This window comes from Macaca fascicularis, chromosome 19 (genome assembly GCF_037993035.2).
Source record: "Macaca fascicularis isolate 582-1 chromosome 19, T2T-MFA8v1.1".
NCBI lineage: Eukaryota > Metazoa > Chordata > Mammalia > Primates > Cercopithecidae > Macaca > Macaca fascicularis.
Window position 1 is genome coordinate 764155 of NC_088393.1, and position 21705 is coordinate 785859.

The following is a 21705-nucleotide window of genomic DNA, read 5'->3' on the forward strand; positions in this document are numbered from 1 at the left end:
AAAAGCATTTTTTTTTTAAGTTAAATAAAGAACCTAACTGCATCTTTGGACCTTATGTGAGGTAGTGTCCAGGGTCACTGGGACCCCTGCTTGGCCAGTGTAGCTGGGTACCAATTAAAGACAGAAACCCAAGCATTCACTCAAAGCCCCTTCCCAGCTGTTCATCCTAGTGGAAGAAGCCATGGGTACAAACGAATGCGGCATTCTACGGAGGGCTTTGGGGATAGGCTGCTTGAGAACATCAAAGTGGCTCATGTCCCCCGAGTATAAAGCCAGTGACTACTCTCAGCTTCCATCCACAGTAGCCAAGGTCTGGAATCACCTGAGTGCCCGTCAACAGGGGATGAAGGGAACGTGGCCCGAACACACACAGGAGCAATACTCCACCACACAGCGGAGAGCCCTGTCATCCGCGGCAGCATGGATGGAGTTGGAGGACATTACGTTAAGCAAACGAGTCAAGCAAGGAAATGGCGCATGTTCTCACTCATAAGCAGGAGCTGAGAGCAGATCTCATGGAGGCCAAAAGTAGGTGGTCAACAGGGCCCAGCAGAGCCCACTCATAAGCAGGATGGGCAGAGGCTGGTCATGTGCACAAACACACAGCCTAATGGGAACACGAGACCTACCATTGATAAATCAGCAGGGGGATGGCAGTGGGTCATCTACTGTGTATTTCAAAACAGCTAGGAGAGAATAACTTAACATAACCAGCACAAGGAAAAGAAACTATTTAAAGTGAAAGACACCCCAAGTACACAGATTTCATCAATATAGGGGTGAATCAAGGTATCACATGCACTCTGAAAATATGTACATATATTATGTATCAACAGAAACAAAAACCAATGACAGAACCATTTGCGAAACACGTGCAGGAGAAGAATGGGAAGCCTGACATGGTGTGGCTGTGTGTCCCCACCCAAATCTCATGCTGAACTCTAACCCTATGTTGGAGGTGAGCCCTGGTGGGAGGTGATTGACTCATGGGGGTGGTTTCTAATGGTTTAGCAGAATCCCCCGAGTGCTGTCCTCATGACAGTTCTCCTGAGATCTGGTTGTTTGGAGGTGCATGGCACCTTCCCCTTCACTCTCTCTCCCCTTCCAGCCATGTGAAGACATGCCGGCCTCCCCTTCACCTTCCACTCTGATTGTAAGTTTCCCCAGAGGTAGAAGCCTGTACAACCCACAGAACTGTATGCCGATTAAATATTTTTTCCCTTATTACCCAGCCTCAGATAGTTCTTTATAGCAGTGGAACAACAGTACAGTCCTCAGGACCAGCAATGTTTCCCTTCTACCCAGCGGCCAACAAGGTCCTACACCGTAGCTGGTTTTCCAAAGCTTTGCCAGAATGCTGAAGCTGTTTTGGGGATACTAACTTTCCCCATCTCTGGCAAACCAGATGGGGTATCCTATTTGCCTCTTACCACTTTTCTCAGAGAAACCCCACCTCTGAAACAGCCTCCACCAGGGGCCTCCTTCAGCAGCAGAAAAGCTGAGTGTTCCTTGCACTTCCCTTCTTTCTGAACAAGTAAACATCTTAAGCTTGTTTTTCCATCTTCCCAGCTCATTGAAAAAAATATCTTATGCTTTCTATTTTCCTAACACACACACATGGAAGAGAATTGCCGTGAGGGCAGGGGCTCTTGTTTTCCCGGATCTGAGCCTGGCCCTCAAACACTAGCCGAATACTAACACGATATCCAGAGGCAGAAATGCAAATATCCATATGACTTCAAATACCCTAAGGACCTAACAGGCCGAGTGGCCCACGTAACTATGGTGTGCTGGGCCATTCAACTGGTGTCCAAATCCCTCTCCAAGTGAGCTCTTTAATTTCGAGACTTTTGAGATAGCTGTTTTGTTGTTGTTCTGTTTTGTTTTTATTAAAGGGATATGTTACAGTTATAATCAAGAATATCCCAGGCCGAGTGTGGTGGCTCGAGCCTGTAATCCCAGCACTTTGGGAGGCCAAGGTGAGCGAATCACCCGAGGTCAGGAGTTCAAGACCAGCCTGGCCAACATGTTGAAACCCCGTCTCTACTAATACAAAAATGAACCAGCCATGGTGGCAGGCACTTATAATCCCAGCTACTCAGGAGGCTGAGGCAGGAGAATGGCGTGAACCAAGAGGTGAGGCTGCAGTGAGCCAAGATCGTGCCACTGCATTCCAGCCTGGGCAACACAGCAAGACTGTCTCAAAAAAATAAAAATAAACCAATACTCCCAGTTAGTTCTTCACCAATGTCAGATACATCAGTTTAAAGAAAAATATGAAAGCATGTTTTTATATTTCAGTGTTGAATTTAACCATATCTTTTAAGAAGATATGAAGATAGAACTTCCTCAAGGATTGGGGGAGAAAAAAGCAGTTAAGAAAATCTTAAAACCTCAGGAGAAAAACAAGTATGGGTTAAGACCTCAAGGCAAAACTTTTTCTTTGCACTTTGATTTCAAAAGAACAGAGATGCCCAAATTATGAACTCTCTCATCTGCATTTTATATTCGTCTGTGTCCTTTGAAAGGCTGGAGATGGGATCCCAGGTTCCAAAGTGCCTGGCCATGGCTCACATCAGGCAGCATCTTTCACAGCCGTTTACTCCCCTGACTGTGCCTAGAGAGCTCTGTGGTCCAATTTACAAAAAAAAAAAAGGTCCTAATTTACTCACGTTCATCACTTTGAGCAGCGTCTCAAGAAATGAGACAAATATTGAGACTCCACAGAAGGACTCTCTTCCAAAAAGTCAAGTGCCAGGTTCCCATGAGCCAGGCAGCTTGCTTACAGAAAGCACTGGCTGACTTGTTGGTTTAATGTTAAATGCATTTAAAATGTTAAGTGACCAAACCCCCCTCCCAGTGGGTGTGCGAGTTGAGCTGGCTGCAGTAGTGATGCAGACCACGTTCTTTCCTTTGGTTTTGCTTCAAGCAGAGCACCCCACACCCAGGAAGAGGCCGAAGGACAGCATCGAGGTCTAGGACAGATCTAAGGAGAGCTGCAGGCTGACTGCCTCATCTGCAAATAGTCGCTCATTTCAGAGAAAATCACTGAACAGAGTTCATAACACGTGAATTTTTAAAATTCGTATTTCTAATTTCATCCCATTAGAACTTTTGAACCTCCACCTCCCACCTAGAGAACGTCGGCTCAAGCCGATCACAGCGCAGTGCGATTTTCTATAAATAATGTGCACGCCTGCATCTGAGCTGAGATGTGAATGTCTGGAATGTGCCTGCCAGGCCCAGGAGGAACTGCAGCAAGTGTGGGGACACAAACCGCTAAGGAATCTGATTTGGAGGGAACTGGAGGCAACTAAAACTAGGTCCACTGGTTTTTCTTGGTAAGGTTTGACCAGGCAAACTGTTATCACTGTTGCTAATTTATGGTAATTGGGATGGGGACTTAACAGTAAGTAATTAGAGCAATTACAGAATTTGCTACTCAATTACAATGGCACAGATTACTGAGAATGGAAGAACTGTTGCCCAGGAATAGAGTTCAAGAGGTCCTCCCCATGCTCCGAGGAACATGGCATTTCCACGCACCCCTGCTTTGGTCCCTGGCCACCACCATCCTGATCTCGGCCATCTGATGGCATCAGTCCCCAAAGCTGGAAACACCTGACACCTCTTGTCACCCTCCCATCTGCCCTGCCTTCCTCCAGTCCGGGATATTCAGGGATGCCCACATACAGGACCAGGAAACCAGGGTTATCCCCAACCAGTGCCTGCATTCAAAGTCCTCCACGGCAGCACAATCACCAATGGCCAATACTCCCAGAACCTTCCACCTCAAAACGGGAGCACATCTGGATTCAAGCTGACAATGCTGCATTCTCTTTGCCATGTACACATGGAGGCATGTCAGGTTCCACCTAAAGGTATCAGGTTCCACGCTGGTCAGGAGCCCAAACCTAGTCACTCTGCATGATCTCAATTCACCATCCACAGAGAAGCCTGCAGTTTTCCTCTGGTGCACGGTGTGGATGGTGGATGGTGGATGCATTTCCCCTGAAGACTCGGAAACAGAAGCCTGGCCAAGGAGACCAGTCGCCCCATCCCCTGCAAGGCCCGGACTTGACCCTCTGCTGTCTGCACACAGTACCCAAGTCTAGCAGTGCTGGCTCTGTGGTGGGATCCATCTGGGCCTGCAGAGGACCCGGGGCACAGGAACCGTGCAGCCTGGCTGCAGCCGGAGGCCTAAGGGATCCCCACGAGGCTCTCCAGCCAAGGTGCCCTCACCACAGGCAGAGCCATGCAAGACAGTTGCCTGCTGAACTGGAAACGCCCCAATCTGCTCAGCCAACACAGAAAGACAACAGCCACCTACAGCTGCTGAGCCCCGAAACGTGGCCACTGGGCCTGAAGGGTTGAATCGGGAATTTAATCTGTGAAGTTCTTTTCAAATGTGTTTAGCTATGTAATCAAATCTTTATTCTAATTCAATTTAAAGGAGCCTCTGGCTATGGGCTCCCTTGTCGGGCATCACAGCTCCAGGGAGTAAGAATGGGAGAGAGAGGCCCAGAGCCTCTCTGCATTCTCCACGTTAATTCAACAAGTCATCATAAGGAAAGGCACTCCAGCAGGAGAGGTGTACACGGGAAGAACTGGGTTGGCCCTGACAAGCATGACCCCCATGGCATCACAGTTGCCTCAGGCAACAGGCAAAAGACAATGATGCCCACCTGGACAGGCCACCGGATGTGATGATGCACCCCCAAGCCCTAGTCCCACAGCAGCCAGAGACCACCCGCTGCTCATCCCGGCTGAAACAGGCAGAGCTACCCGAGCTATCAAAAGCAGGAAGAATTAAGGAAGCGATTCCCACGACACACGTGACACTCCTTGGAGACAGACACAGGCTTTGCTGTGAAAGTGCAGAGGACAGTGGAGTCCCTAGGCAGGCTGCTTCTTCCAACGATCGGGAAGAAACCAGATCCATTTCCTTGTAGGAGAATCATTTGTACCGTGATTAGACAGAAGACAGTAGGTGGCTGATGTTACCAAATCATCAAGCACCTCACGGCTGCTTCTCCAAGGAAGGCCTGGAAACTTGCAGCCACCCGCGTAGGGGCCGCAGTGTTTACAATGGAGATACGGGTGACCGAGGTCTGGCTTCCTCAGGGAAGCTACATTTGAACTTTCACCACTGAGGAATCGGTCATTTACAGTCACTCACCCTCAATGCAGAAGAGGGCTCAAGACACTGCACCAGACTTCAACACTCAGGGTTGGGGTTAAGGTCAGGGTCAAATTCACAAGTTTTACAAGATGTATTTCCTTGGGATGCCAGAAGAGATGCAGCTTCACACCCCCGACCTCTATGGTTTGCTTAGCCCCTTCACCAGTGGATCTCACCAACAGATGACACATCCACGCCTCATCCATGGCAGCACAGAAAACCACTTGGAAGACAGCCACTCCCACCAAGCTTCCTGACTTTGGTGTTTAAAATCTGCATCATTTAAAATCTGCATCTCATACGTGAGATTACACTCCTCCGAACAACGACATTGCCACTGTCATTTCACCCAAAAGGGCTTTAGGAAATGACACGCGGTCCAGACGCCAGAGGTCGCCGGCCGCCTTACTCTAGCCTAATTCCTTTGTGCCTGTATGGAGGCTTCACAGATACAGCCCATTAATGACTGTATGAGAAGCTCAGGGCATAGACGAACTCAGTGCTGAATTTCTTCCATTTATCACCCTTTGTTTTGTCCAGAAGACAGCTGAGAAAGGCGGGGGCAGATCATCTCCTCGAGTGTAATGACTCTAGCCACTTCTCTTCACCCCAGGTCACCACTCAGTCAACACCCTTTTGAGAAACCAAAGCAATTCTGTTCCCTTCACTCTGGGTTCCAAGCACTAAATTCCTCCGTTTTATCAATTAGATTATCAAGCAGCCGTTTGTAATCTGGACTGCAATCTGATACGAAATTTAAAGCTAATTTAAGTTGCGGTAATAGCTCCTATTTACATTATAGATAAGGCATGAATGAAAACTTTAATCTGTTCATAGGACCAACTTTGTAAACAAACCAATTATTCAAGCAATGATTGTCTTCAGTTAGGTGCAAATTACTTTGCTCATAAAAGATTTTCCAGTAGGAATTTTTAAATCCATGGTCTGTCTTTTCTGAGCCTGTCTCTGCACCTTCCCCTGAGTGCACAGCAGGACTTCTCAGGGCATCCCATCAGCAGACCCACTGAAGAGAATAAGCCCGCAGCCCCCAGCCCCCAGCTCAGGAATCAAGTCCGAGCCCCAGCAGCCCCTCGTCCAGCCGGGGCTTCCTCACCAGCACAGCACCCAGAGGTCTTCCAGGTTTGATGCCACGTGTGCATGGAAAGTAGAGTGCTGGAAGGAACACAATAGACATTCAACAATGCAAATTCCCCCCTGGAACAGCCCAGCAACCCTCTGTACCTTCCCCAAAGTACCCATGCCAGGCAGGCGTAGAGTCCAATGGGGGTGCCTAGGAATCAGCATTTAACACTATTCTGATGAATAAAAGTTTGAGAGGTCGGTCAGCGAGAGGCTGTCGTGGCCTCCACTCATTTGCAGGCTCTGAAGAGACACAGATTCAGGTAACAGGCCAGACAGGACAGGACAAGGATGAGGAGGTGGAGGGCAAATTCCATGGACCACCAACCACCCTGCCATCCCCACTGAGATGCCGTGATTTAAAGAGGGGCAAAGCCAGGGAGAAAAGATGCCCGCACCACACGAGCGACTGAGATTTCACCTAAAGCACGCAGCACGTGGCTGAGGGCCAAGGTTGGGCAAGCCAGGAGCACAGAACGGGGTTCACAGGCCCAGAGGTGTCTCCCACACCCACACCCCGTGCAGACCTCCCAAGCACTGCCCGTGTCTCCTGCGTGGTTTATTTCCTCCCCCCCTTCTACTGTGTTGGTTTCTCAGCCGCCACCCACCACCACACAACCCTCTCTACAAGCTGGGTGGACTGAAAAGAGCGGGGGCGGGTAAGATCTGGGCTCTGGGGCCAACGTCCTGCCGGAGACATTAGTTCCAACCCACCTAGCTGTGATGTGAGCCCCCGAGATTTCTCAAATGTGAGATGGGAAGGTAACTGAACCCACTCACCAGGACGGCTGTGCAGACTGAGATTACATATAGCCACACCTCGGCATCCACCACACGTGGGACCCCAGTCGTGTTGCCCCTGATGGGAATCCCTCTATCTATGCCCCTTCTGCTACCAGAGCCAACTCCCAGCAGCAGCTGTGGAGGGTGCATCCTCTATTCCCACTCCACTCCCCTCCCATCGCTCCACGCAGTGACCTGCCACGCAGCGGCCACCAGCAAATCCGGCCCCACTGGATAACCGACCACCAGCCCCCCCTCACTTTGGGGCGTCTTCCACTTGCAGTTCCAAAGGAGGCCCAGAAACCGCCCTCAAGGGCAGTCACCTGTTCCTTAGTGCATGTAATGACCTGCCACGCAGGACCACCAGCAAACCCAGCTCCACCATCCAGGCTCCTGTGGATAACCGAACCCCCACCCCCCACCTTGGAGCGTCTTCCACTTGCGGTTCTGAAGGGGGCCGAGAAACCGCTCTCAAGGGCACTCACCTGTTTCTTATTGCACGTAATGACCTGCCAAGCAGGGCCACCAGCAAACCCAGCTTCACCGTCCAGGTTCTGGTGGGTAACTGCCCCCGTCCCCCGCTTCCTCCTGGGGTGTCTGGGAGGCTCAGAAACTGCCCTCCAAGGGCACTCATCTGTTCCTTATTGCACGAATACCTCATTTACAGAAATCCACTTTGACTTTCCAGCACTGCAGTTGTGACAATTTAGCAATCCTGCTTGCAAGCTACAAGAGCTTGAGGTCACGTCCACCTCACCAGTATCCCAGAGACCCAGCACTATCCCACTGTGTTTAAAATTCCAAAATACTCCTTCAAAATGCTACTGGCATTTGCTTTGCACATAAAATGCTAACAACCTTCAAGTGAAACAAATATCTTCAACAGTTTGATACAACGACATGTGAGTTACACATCTGCCAAGTTGTAAAGCCTCATGCATTTATAACATTTTATGTACGGTGAAATGGTTCATTAATATAAATTATGAGAATCTCTAAGAAACAGGTTTTTTCTGGCATTAGATGACCAAAGGAAAACTGGGTTCTGGCTGGCTTGCGGGCCTGTAGAGACAGACATATCTGCTGACACAACCAAGCTCCTTCCCACTGATGTGGCCTCATCCCAGGCCCCTCACCCGGATGCCTGCAGGCCCCTGGAGGAGCAAGCTGACCTGTCCACATTTCTCAAATGCACAGCTGTTGCTCACACTGCAGATAGAGTTCAAGGCACGAGCAGGCCACCACGCTAAAAATACCACGCAGCGTCCACGCCAGGTGACGGTGGTTTTCACTCCATCCCAAAGCCCCAGGTATGAGTTTACAGCCATGATTACCACATGGATTTTTAGACCCTCAAGACATACTTTGTTTCCTTTTATGCAACAAAGTTAAAAGACTATCACTCAGGCCGGGCGCGGTGGCTCAAGCCTGTAATCCCAGCACTTTGGGAGGCCGAGACGGGCGGATCACGAGGTCAGGAGATCGAGACCATCCTGGCTAACACAGTGAAACCCCGTCTCTACTAAAAATACAAAAACTTAGCCGGGCGAGGTGGTAGGCGCCTGTAGTCCCAGCTACTCGGGAGGCTGAGGCAGGAGAATGGCGTGAACCCGGGAGGCGGAGCTTGCAGTGAGCTGAGATCCGGCCACTGCACTCCAGCCTGGGTGACACAGCGAGACTCCGTCTCAAAAAAAAAAAAAAAAAAAAAAAAGACTATCACTCAGATATAGGCTCTGAAACTGCGGAATAATTATTTGGGAACAGAGCCTCTGCCAGATCAGGATTAGCACTTGGGACAACACCCCGTGACCTCGGTCCACACAAACCCATCCAGACCAGAAGCCTCCCGCACTGTAATTTCTGTGGATTTCTGTAAACGAGGTATTACTGCAATAAGGAATAGATGAGTGCCCTTGGAGGGCAGTTTCTGAGCCTCCCAACCACACGGCCACGTTCAGGTTGAAGCCGCACCACCTCCAGAAACACCGTCCCTCGCCGAGGTGTGCCTGGCTTCTCCCTTTTTCCAAAACTTAACAAAACCTGAAAAGGACAGGTCTGTGTAGAAAAACACAAACTACTTGCGATTCCTCTTCCCAGTTCAGGCTGTAGGAAGCTCGTCTCGGCCCTCACCGTGTTCTGACTGTGGCTTGGTTCCCATAAGAAATAAAGTCAGAATTCTAGTCCCTGTCTCCTGGGCAGTGTGGCAGGCATACATACCTTCAGTTATATGAGGAAAGGCGTGGCGAGCCCCCTTCCTTCAGTAAAACTGCAGTTCCCAGAACCCTGATGCCATCCCCCTCACACCACTGTGAACACCTGGACAGAGCACATTTCAATGCGTGCACCTTTGTGGGCTAGTTTTCTATTTCTCCACTAAATCACCCCAAATTTAGCGCCCTAAACACTGACTTATTTTCTCATATTTCTGGAAGCTGGAGTCCAAAACAGGTCCCCACCAGCTAACGTCAAAGTGTCGGCAGGGCTGGCTCTGGGGAAGCGACCGTCTCCTTGCCTCCCACAGCCTCTAGAGGCTTCTGCATCCCCTGGTCCATATGGCACCCACTGTCTTCAGGACCCACAGCGGCTCTGACGGCCCCGCAACTGGAAGACGCAGAAATGTCAGGAGACCGGGATCTAGTGCTAGGGCCAAGCCTCCCCACCCTCCCAGCTCCTCACACACTCCCGTGTGAGCTAATATAGATTCCACTTTAACTAGTGTCACCTGTGTAAGGGGTAAGTGCCCAGCTGTGAACTGGTTAACCTCGCCTACACAAACCCCTAGAATAAACTCACAGGCCATGGACCACTCCACAAGCAATAAGTGACCACCTGCTCAGGGACCTCCATGCCCCAGCAGAACCCTCCGGTACCTCCTTGTGAGCTCAGACTGGCGGCAAGGGTCTGCAGCGCCAGAGGGCCCTGGATAAAAAAGACAGCTCCCATGTCGGGAGGCACCCGCCCGCGGTTGGGTTCCCAGTACTTTAATAGCCCAGGTGGACAAGCCGCGCCGCATGCAATCCCATCACCAGAATAACGGCTGCACGTGGAGAGTGCACGGGTGGCCACCACTCAGCCCAGCTGGCCGCGCTAAGCACATCACCACCGTGACGCCCAATCAGACTCAACTGCTGGAACAGTCCCAGCATCGGCCCCCAACAACATTCTGGATCACAATTCAGAGTAGTGATTGCGATCAGGGCCACATGTGGCTGAATGTTTTTACAGGAGGACACCACAGCTGGACTGACGCCACAGCTGGATCTGGCTGGACTGAGAGCATTTCCCACTGTACATTCTTACAACACCATTTTATTTGCGCTTTATTAAACTTCTATGGCTTTTTTCTGCTTATCTACTTTATGGGAGTGTTTCTTGTTCTTATGACTGCGGTGATACTTCAAGCTACAACTATCAATGTGTAAAATTAGTTTGGAAGTCGCCTTATCATTAAACATTTCACAAGCAAGCAGTCAGAGGCACCTAACCCGGAGGCCTCTTTTCTTTTCTGAGCCAAAGCTACCTTGGACTCAAAGAAAACGGCACATGGAGAGGGGCTGGATCTCCAGCACCCATTCCTAGGGAGCCTCCTGGGGAGAAGATATGGAGGGAGAAGCCCTGGGTTATGGCACTGTCGTACTAAAGAAAAGTCTATTTGGGTAATGTAAGCACCAGACTTAAGAGATTAAGCAAACCATGAAAAGAAACCACTAACCACAGCTTCTCCAAAACAGAACTAAACTCCCTTTAGTTTGAATTGGAAAAGCAGAAGTGATGATCAGGATACCAAAAAAAAAAAAAAAAAAAAAAATGACACAGTATCTGAACACAGGAGAATAATCAAGGGCCACTGTCTCTTCCTGTGTCAGTGGGAGCCTCGCATCTAAGCTGGATTTAGAAGGTTGCTACTTTGGACTGAAAGGTATCCCCAACCCTAGTTTGTAAGCAAGTGGAGCAGAATGCTTCAATTATTTCAAGGTTTATCGGTAAAGCTCTGCAACTCTCACAACCATTTTAATTGGTGTGAATTTTAAAGTGACTCAATCTGTTGGCTGGAGTATCTAACGGCTTAACCACGGGGTCACGTTGGAAAATTTTTCCAATTGCTTTTGTTTTTCCTACTGAAGATGCATTTGAACGTTCTTGTAGTTTGCAGTTGGCTGGTTCTGATGTTTGGTCCTGAGGAGGCCCAAGTATCCGTAGAGGAAGAATCTGAAACGTCAAGCCACTCGAGTGCTGTCTGGGCAGATGGAGACCCCAACCCGAGGGCCACTGACGGACTCAGCATGGGCACAGGGCCACCCGACGCAATGGGCCACGTATTTGCCGGTTACAAAACAACATAAGCACACATCCCCAGGTGTGCACACACGCTCTGTACACGCTCACGTCTGTCCATGCCAACAACAGCACACACCCCGAGGTGTGCACACACGCTCTGTACACATCTGTCCCTGCCAATGCCAGCACACATCCCCAAGGTGTGCACACACATTCCATACGCGCTCACATCTGTCCCTGCCAACGCCAGCATACACCGCCAAGGTGTGCACACACGCTCTGTACACACTCACATCCCTCCCTGCCAATATGAGCACACATTCCCAGGGGTGCACACAGGCTCTGCGCATACTCATGTCTGTCCCTGCAGCCTGAGTCAAACAGTCACAGAGAGGCAGAGGAGGAGGAAGAAGGATGCGATGGGTACTAAGGTCCTGGGCCGGTTCCGCTCCCTACCTCGGGAGAGACCCCTCATGTGATCCTGCCATCACTCACCCTTCCGCCTCCATCCTCCATCCTCCCACAGGGATCAGGAGGATGCCCACTGCACAGAGCTGTGAAGAGCATGAACAGAAGATGGCAGGAGCTCACGCCAAGGTGCTGAGCACGGGGCCTACGGAGTGTTTCTTTCTGCTGTGACTGACATCATCAAAGAAGAGACTGACACAGCTTCTGCAGAGAATGTCACTTGCTGAGAAACTGAAACGTGTGACCTAGGAGCCTGTGAAGGTCTAAGAACAAACCAACAAACCAAACGGTTTTGTTTGTTTTTCAAACACCATAGCCTGTTTTTTCTTTTTTTTCATGCTCTACCTTGGGTATCATTTAGTTAAATTTCAAAGTAAGTCCAGTAAATACACAAAATCACAGGACTGAGCATGGAGCATTGTTTCACTTCATGTCCTCCAGCCTTTAGGACACATTAAGGAAAGACATGATTCCAGGATTCCCATTAGAAAGGCTGCCCTGAGGCACCTGCTGGGGCAGCCAAATTGCAGCTGTTGATGCTGCCCCCAAGCTGCTAGGATGAAGCAGAAGATTCCGGAGGTCTCCTCTCTTCTGCCCCTTGTCCAGGAGAGAAGGTGGGGGGAGAAAAGTTAGAGAAGATAGGAAGAAGGAGGGGGGAAGGAGGGAGAGAGGAGGGGGGAAGGAGGGAGAGAGGAGGGGGGAGGGAGGGATGGTGGAGGGAGGGAGGAGGGGCATGTTCCATCCACCAAGGCAGCTACACTGCAGAGAGAATGGAGGGTGTGTTGCCTCTCAGGACAGCAAGTTCAAGCTGTTTATAATTGTTAGCGTAAACAGTGACCAGCTGAGGACAGGGCTGTCATTGGAGTTGACATTTTATTTTCATAGTTGATATTGGGGACCTGGACCTAAAGCACCGTGCCTTGCCCTTTTGCCAGATGGGTCTATGCTTCTCTATACTTGAGTCTATTTGACTAAATACCCGATATTGACTAGGAATTATGACGTGTAGGATACCCCTTACCACAGTAACGTCAAACTCATGTTCTAAATGCAATTTGTTCAGGGACTGGCTTCTAACTCTGGGTGGGAACGTTAAGCTCAGTCCAGTTCAATTCAGTAAGCATTTATCAAGAAACTCCTAGACCAAGAGCTCTGTTAGACACTGGGTATGGGGTGATAGGTATACGAAGATGTGGAATTAGAACTCGAGAAGCTCAAATGCTTCCATTTAATTCCCTAATGCAATTACTAAGCTTCAACCTGATGGCTGTAATGTCTAAATTCACTTTTTCTTTATTCCAGTTCTACATAACAAAGCGTAAATAATCACAGAGGAATGATTCTGTGTTGGACTATTCAGTGGACAGAGAAGAGCATTCTGACCAGCGTGAGACACTGTCTTCCTTCCCAGGGAGCCCGTGAGGTGGCTGCACGGAGCACACCCGTGAAGATTCAGGAGCACGAGCGTCAGGTGGTGGGAGGGGCACGGAGACAGCACCAGAAAGATGCCTGCCCAGGGGCCGCTGCAGCCGGGCTGGCCGGGAAGGTCACGGGAGTGGGCACAGGCATCTCCCTCCAGCCACACTTGGTTTTCAAGAGGACACATGCAGGGAAGGGGATGACACCGAAATGCTGTGGCGCTGAGGGAAGGAGAGGAGGGACACAGGGCCAAGGGCTGGCCACCATCCCTTGCGTCCCTGCCCCTATGAACGCTGCCAAAATCAGCCCCAACGGGAAGAAGTGAGATGGGTGAAAGAGGTGGACAGACTTGGCTTCCATGGAATTCACAGATTCCAGTCATTAAAAATCCCTTCTGAGTTTTCATCTGGAAAACTTTGCAAATGTATTTAGCGACAAGAGGCAGAAGATGAAGCAAACACAGTTGGGCTCAAACCGCCGCCCTTCTCCTCTCTGCATCCAGGACTCGCCCTGAGCCCCTGAGTGCCAGGACCCGGAGCTGCCCAGCCCAAGGGAGCGGCCCCTGACCAGAAGAGGGAGACGCACAGCGGGGCCCCCAGCACGTGGATGGCAGGATCTGTGCTATGTCAGTCCCAGGGCCCCAAGCAGAGAAGGCCTGGGGCTCCCAGCTGAAGTTTTGCTGTCTCCTCTGTCACCAAAGTCGAGAAGGACTGAGTGAGACCAACGTCGGACCTGCTGGCTCCTCGGTGGCTGCCGATGTGGCCCTCAGGCTGCGGGTGAAACCCTCTAGGGAAGCCGAGACTGTGGCTAGAATCACAGCCACGAGTGTTCCAGGGGCCCTAAAACACAAGCGCAGCCTGAGGAAGGCAGCGCCTGCTCAGATCCCCGTCCAGGCTTGTGTGCCACACTCGAGAGGCACACGGCACCAGAACATGGCGCTTTAAGTGACTTTGTGGGGTGTAGGAACACAAAGTGGGGCCTCGAGTGGCTCAGAAGTCACTCCCACCAGCCCACGGGGACCCGGGCGGCCCCTCTGGATGTGGCTGGCGTCTCTCCAGGACGGGCTCCAAAGTCCTATGGAGGAGGTGAGTGTCGGTCTTGCTCTGAGGAAGGCCCCTGACAAGTATCCTGAACATGCAGGCACACAGCTGGCTGACTCATCTGAAGGAACCTGTTGAGCCACTAGCCAGGGAAGGCTGGAAAGAACTCGACTAACACACGATCCCTGCCCAGGCGCCCACCTGAGCCGCCCACGAGAAAACTAGGGAAGCTGTGAAGACGGAGGTGTGCACGGGGCTGGGAGAACCCTGGGAGAAGCCGCACTGGGGACAGGGAGGGACGGAGGGCTGGGCCCCACAAGCAAACGAGGGAGGCGCTCAGTGCCATGAAGACCCTGCTGCACCCACAGCTGCAGGCCTGGCTGGCAGCACGACCGTGGCTTCAGGCGCCGGCCCAGGAGCACGTGTGTTTGGCAGGAGCTGCCCTCCTGGAGCCGCACTACGGGTACCGTCATTTTAGAGGCAGGTACCTGATATCAAGGATGACAATCCACCATGCCACCCTGAATTACAGCCATGTCCTCAGCGGGTCACTATTTACGCTGACAATTACAAAGAGTTTGAACTCGCTGTCCCAAGAGGCAACAAGCCCTTCATTATCACGGCCGCAAGCCTCTGTGCGGCCCTCCTCCCCCTCCGCTTCCCGTCGGGGCAACCTGAAGTCCCATGACAGTGACTCAGAGCCAGCCCAGTAGCTTCAGTGCAGGAAAAATCACAAAAACTCAAACACATCCTAAACATGGGCAGTTGGTAGGAGCTGATTCCTAAATTAAACCTGTTCGGAGGCTTTCTGGGCTAGCACAGCTCTGATAACAAGCTTGCGCTTTTTGCTCCCCTTGAAGGGCGGCGAGGAGGCCGGACTCTGCCATTCTGCAGGCTCCGATACGTGGAGTCTGCCCTGTGGCATCGGTGGCCTGTGCCAGACAGTGTGACCGTCGCCCGCAGTGAACACTCGGCACAGCAGAGCAGGCTTGGGGAAGAACAGAAAGTGACCTCTAAGCCTGCAGAAGACACTAAGCCACACATGGCCTCACGCGCACTGCGTGTCAATCACAGCCGAAGCAGGAATGAGCTCTTAATAGTTCCACTAAATGCAAAGGTCGCCCTGGAAAACCGTGTGAACCTTTCTGACTACTCACAGGTAGGGAGCCACTGCCTGAGACATGAAAGTAAAGAATTCACCTGAAACTGCATATTATAAAACTTATCTTTAAATGATGGCGCTTAATTTGAAAGACTCCCAAAGAATACTGCATTAGAAAGTGACAGAGTGAAACCGTGAGGCTGACCACAGGAGTCTCTGGAAATTTCACCAAATGTTGTGTCAAAACTGGGAAACAGAAGAACCGCACCTGATGAAACATTCGATTAATCACTCGAGTCCTCCCCACATACGAAGCTATGTTAAAAAGTGTTCCAAAGGTGGAGAGGATGTTATTTCTTCCGATTTCGCAGGGGATGTACACCACCCCTGCAATATGGTTCCTAACATCTGGGGGCGAGAGGATGATATTAGTCTCAATATTGCAGGAGGTGTACACTCCCTAGTGACATTGTTCCTAATATCCAGGGAAGTAGAGGAAGATATCACTCCCAATAGAGCAGGGAGTGTACACCCCTTCTGTGACATTGCTCCTAACAGCCAGCGGGGGAGAGGAAGATATTACTCCCAGTATTGCAGGGGATGTACACCCCCTTGTGATATTGTTCCCTATATCCTGGGAGACGATGATACTCGTGGCAATATCGCAGGGGGTGTACATATCCACTGTGATATTGTTCTGAATATCCAGAGGGAGAGAAAATGACGTGACTCCCAATATCACAGGGTATGTACATCCTCCTGTGATATTGTTTCTTATATTCAGGGAGAGAGGATGATATTACTCCCAATATCGCAGTGGTTATACACAACTCCTGCGATATTGTTCCTAATATCCCGAAAGGGAGAGCAACATATTTCTCTCAATATGGCAGGGGGTGTACACCTCCTTTGTAATATTGTTATTAATATCCATGATGGGAGAGGATGATATGACTCCCAATATCGCAAGAAATGTACAGTAGCCTGTGATACAGTTCCTAACATCTAGGTGGGGAGAGGATGATATTACTGCTCATATCGCATGAGTTGTAAATCTCCTTTGATATTTTGCCTACAATCCTGAGGGGAGAGGGTGATATTGCTCCCAATATCGAAGAAGGCATACACCCCCCTGTGACACTACACCCAATATCCACGTTGGAAAACGAAGACATTATGCCCAATATCGCAGGGGATGTACACCCACCCTGGGATATTGTTCCTTATATTGAGAGGGGGAGAAGATGCTATTGCTCCCAATAACGCAGGGGCTGTGGCGGTACACCCCTCCTGTGATATTGTTCTTAATATCCTAGGGAAGCAAGGATGATACTACACCCAATATCACAGGGGGTGTACACCCACCCAGTGATATTGTTCTTAATGTACTCCACCTCCCACCACCAGGGATATCGGTCCTAATATCCAGGGGAAGAGAGGATAACGTTATGCCCTATATCAGAGGGGAGTGTACACACCCTCTGTGATGTTGTTCCTAGTATCCAAAGGTAGAGACGATGATATTACTGGCCATATCGCAGGGGGTGTACACCCTTCTGTGATACTGTTTTTGACATTCAGTAGGGGAGAGGACAACATTAATCCTAATATCACAGAAGGTGTACAGACCCCTGTGATGTAGACCCTAATGTACAGGGGAAAGACAAGACTATTGCTCTCAATATCGCAGGGGCTGTAACCACTCTGCCCCCGGTATATTGTTCCTAATATGCAGCGGGGAGGAGGCTCATAGTACTCCCAATACCCGAGAAGATGCACACACACCTGTGATAGAGTTCCTAATATCCAGCGGGAAAGAGGCTGATTTTACTTTCGATATTGCAGTAGGTGTACACAGCCCCCAACCCTAGGATATCGTTCCTAATATCCAGGCGGGAAGAAGATGACATGGCTGACAATATCGAAGTGGGTGGACACTTCTTCAGTGATATGGTTCCTCTTATTCAGGGGGTGAGTGGATGATACTACTGCCAATAAAGTAGGAATCATACAGCCACCTTGGGATTTTGTCCTTAATAACCACAGGGGAGAGGTGATATTACTACCAGTATTGCAAGGGGTGTACACCCCTCCTGTGATATTGTTTCTTATATCCAGGAAAGGAGAAGATGGTGTTAGTACCAATATTGAAGGGATGGACAGCTGCCATGGGATATTGTTCTAAAGATACAGATTGAAAGAAAATGAGATTCTATCCAATATAACAAGGGGTGTACACCCCGCCTGTGATATGAATCCTAAAACCTAAAAGAAGAGAGAATGACATTGCTTCCAAAAACACACAGGGTGTACACCCACCCTGTGATATTGTTCCTGTCATCTAAAGGAAGAGATGATGATACTACTCCCACTACCGCCAACCAACTACCACTTCTTTAAGCATCTTGACAACTTTTTGCAGGGAAAACAAGTACACAACCAGCAGGATGCAGAAAATGCTTTTCAAGAGTTCATCCAACCCTGAAAGCACAGAATAAACAAGTTTATTTCTCATTGGCAAAAATGTATTCATTGTAATGGTTTCTTTTCTTTTTCTTTGTTTTTTTTTTGTTTTTTTTGTTTTTTTTGTTTTTTTTTTTTTTTTTGACAGAGTCTCACTCTGTCATCCAGGCCAGAGTGCAAAGGTGCAATCTCGGCTCACCGCAACCTCTGCCTCCTGGGTCCAAGAGATTCTCCTGCCTCAGCCTCTTGAGCAGCTGAGATTACAGACACATGCCACCACTCCCGGCTACTTTTTGTCTTTTTAGTAGAGACGGGATTTCACCATGTTGGTCAGGCTAGTCTCAAACTCCTGACCTCCTGATCCGCCTGCCTCAGCCTCCCAAAGTGCTGGGATTACAGGCGTGAGCCACTGTGCCCAGCCCATTGTAATGGGTTCTATTTTGATTAATAAAGATGTGTTGCAACCTAGTTATACAAATTTAAAATTCATGGTCCAAAACCACAATTACTTTTGCACCAACCTAATACTTTAAGAATTAAAAGAAGCCTTTATATCAGAGAGCCCATGGATGATAAAATCATAAAGAATATTACAATCTCCATAACCCACAAACTTGGTAACTTAAGTTACCAATATGATTTTCTAAGTTACCAAGTTTAATTCAACTGGATGAATTAAAAGACACAATCTATTAATACTAAAACACAGGAGAAATAGGTAATCTATACATATTGATATCTATTAATAAAATGGAATCAATACCTAATAACCTTACAGAAAACTTATATATTCCACAAATATGACATTCTGTCATGTTATTCTAACTGGTGGGATTCAGGAATTTCCATTTTGATAAGAACATAGGTGAGTCTCACACACTTAATTTTAGTGCTCATTGGTCAGAAAAGCCATGTCCACTATAGGATACTGCAGAGCGATGCGTTATGGAGAATTTAGGCAAGATAATATGATTTTCAGAGTTAAAGGAAGACAACCTGATTTATGTACAGTAATTCCTCATAATATCATAGGGGATACCATATTTAAACTTTGGGGTATCCCCAGGTATAATTCTTATTTGAGCCACCTGTGAATTTCAGACACGGAGGCTTCCCAACTTTGGTGGCTTTCAATAAATGTGGAAGTTAACTCACAACCTATTTTGTGGAGGCATAAAATTCAATGAGCACTCATTTAACCTTTTATTTTAAATATTATTTTTGTAAACTTGCATTTCCAATTAGTTGAAATTTTAAACCTGTTTCAGTTCTTATCCACTTCCCCCCCCCCCCCGAGACGGAGTCTTGCCCTGTCACCTAGGCTGAAGTGCAGTGGCATTGTCTCAACTCACTGTAACCTCTGCCTCCCAGGTTCAAGCGATTCTCCTGCCTCAGCCTCCCGAGTAGCTGGGATTACAGGTGCCTGCCACCACGCCCAGCTAATTTTTGTATTTTTAGTAGAGATGGGGCTTCCCCATGTTAGTCAGGCTGGTCTTGAACCCCTGACCTTGTGATCTGCCCACCTCGGCCTCCCAAAGTGCTCGGATTACAGGCCTGAGCCACCGCACCCGGCCTCTCCACTCTTTTTAGGTAGAGAGGAGTAAGGGTTTCTTGGAATTAGGAGGAACTCCCATGTACCCAACCCATTTGGGTAAATTTCTTCCTTCAGAGTTTTTCAAATCAGCATCACCATTGTTAAAGGCCTCCCACATGGTAATAATTGTGCTACAGGGTTTTATAAACATGAAGTTTATGTTTGGCTGAATGAACCTCCTTGCTGTGGCACAAGGGGGCCATAGGTGTTTTCACCAATTATGAAGCGGGTTCACTGTGCAATGGCTACCAACTTTTCTGAGTACAATGAGGCCAAATACATTCATAGATAAATTCCATGAAGTGAATTTATTACTTACAAATAGCAAACAAAAGACAACAGAAGTTTAGGATTCAACATGAACCACTACCACAAGATCAGGAAGGCTACCCAGAGCAGATGGATGGAGTTTTGACTATAAATGCTTCACTCGCACTACAACTGAGGGACCCCAGAAAGCAGCCCACATTGGGTTTTCTCCCAGGATGTGATTGCTGGACACAAACATTAAAGGCCATTCTGTTTCGAGCAGGGACTATAACAGAGCCTGGGCTGTTCTGACCAATGTCACTTGATTATCAGGATATTGCCTTCCCAGCATATCATACAGTAATCTTGAGAACTACCAGTAAGAAAGGGAGGAAAATGGCCCTGCACCCTTAAAACTGAAGGATCAGGATATTTGCTGTGACAGAGGCACAGACAGTAGCGACAGAGTGTTCTTGTGAGCCATCTACTAGTTCTCTTAACTGGAGCGTGGCACCAGACCGCTTTTCTATTTCCTTTCAATGGAAACTATTTCAGAATATTTTGAATTTCTACATCTATAGAGTTGTGGCACATGATCACTGGCAGTGTACACTCTCTGCATGGTTAAAGGAAAGAGTTCAGAAGCCCATCAACCCACATTCGAGGAGACCACCTAATCCTCCAGAGAGTGTCACTCCATCTTCCTGGGGTTAGCTCCACATGCAGTAAGGCCACTATAACTAAGGCCGTCAGGACTTGCAGTCCGAAGATGAGACTTTTGACATGCTGATAAGCAGCAGTTATAAGAAAAGCCCACACACTGGTCAGGAATTTTTCAATGAAAGCAGCTGAGACGCTTCTTCATATGCTTCGGTAGGGGCTAATATCAAACTATTTCTTCCCATTTTCTTTACTCAGCAGTGCCTGAACCATGAGGCACCATAGATGTACACCTCATCAGGAGGGTGTATGGTACAGCAGCAAGGGGAACAGCAGCACAAGAAGCAAACAAGGCCACTACTTCTGCTTACATAATAACTATTGTCTTGGAGTGTAAAATAATTAATAATGTTCACATGGCTGCCCTAAGCACACAGAGATGGTGACCAGAGCAGATGCAGGGACTACAGAGATACAGCCTGATTCTTGCTAATTAGGACTTAAGTGTTGGCTTATGTGCTATGCTTTTGTGCATTCATAAGCCAGGGCCTCAAAACTGCCTGCTAAGCACAGGCCAAAGGTCATGCTGGGGTGCAGTTAAACACTGATGTCTAGGAGATGAGAGCATTTTAGTGTGGAAGAAGATGACAACACCTGAAGACCACAAAACACTGTGCAGACCAAAAGGAACGCCCATCGTCAGCTCACGGTTCTGACCCAGGTGACTGCTGATGTGCTACGGAACAGTCAGCCCACAGCAGGTAGGTCAAGTTGAGCTGGTGCCCTGCATGAGGGCTGATCCATTCCATTCGTGTTGCCAATTGTTTCAATAGCGTCTCATGCACCCCACTGGTGAGGAAGGAATTAGCACCCTATGTTTACTGGTACCGTTAAACACATAACATCTATTACTAAACAGATAAGCCAGACATCCGTTATTAATTACATACAGGAGGATGGTGTAAGCTCCCACAGGCCCAAACAGGGATTAACTTGAGCGCAGAGAGTGGTATAACATTAAAAAAGTGAGGTTATTCCTTTTTTTTTTTTTTTTTTTTGACACAGAATCTCGCTCTCTCACCCTTGCTGGAGTGCAGTGGTGTGATCTCAGCGCACTGCAAGCTCCGTCTCCCGGGTAAACTGTATGTACTTAGGAATTAATACCAACTCATTATTAGCAAAAAATAAATATCTTTACATCAAGAGTAGTTTTTCATTTAAGAAAAATAGGTGGGATATGTATAATGGACAAGGGATAATCAAAATTTGCCAAATGAGGCTAGTAAGACAATCCCAAGAATTCACAATCATTATTCACTGGTCCATT

General features: G+C 48.7%; 1 pseudogene; it reads right to left on the reverse strand.

Moving 5' to 3' along the window:
- Positions 1-13835: 13835 nt before the first annotated feature.
- LOC135968448 (uncharacterized) lies at positions 13836-15131 on the reverse strand (annotated as a pseudogene).
- Positions 15132-21705: the final 6574 nt, after the last annotated feature.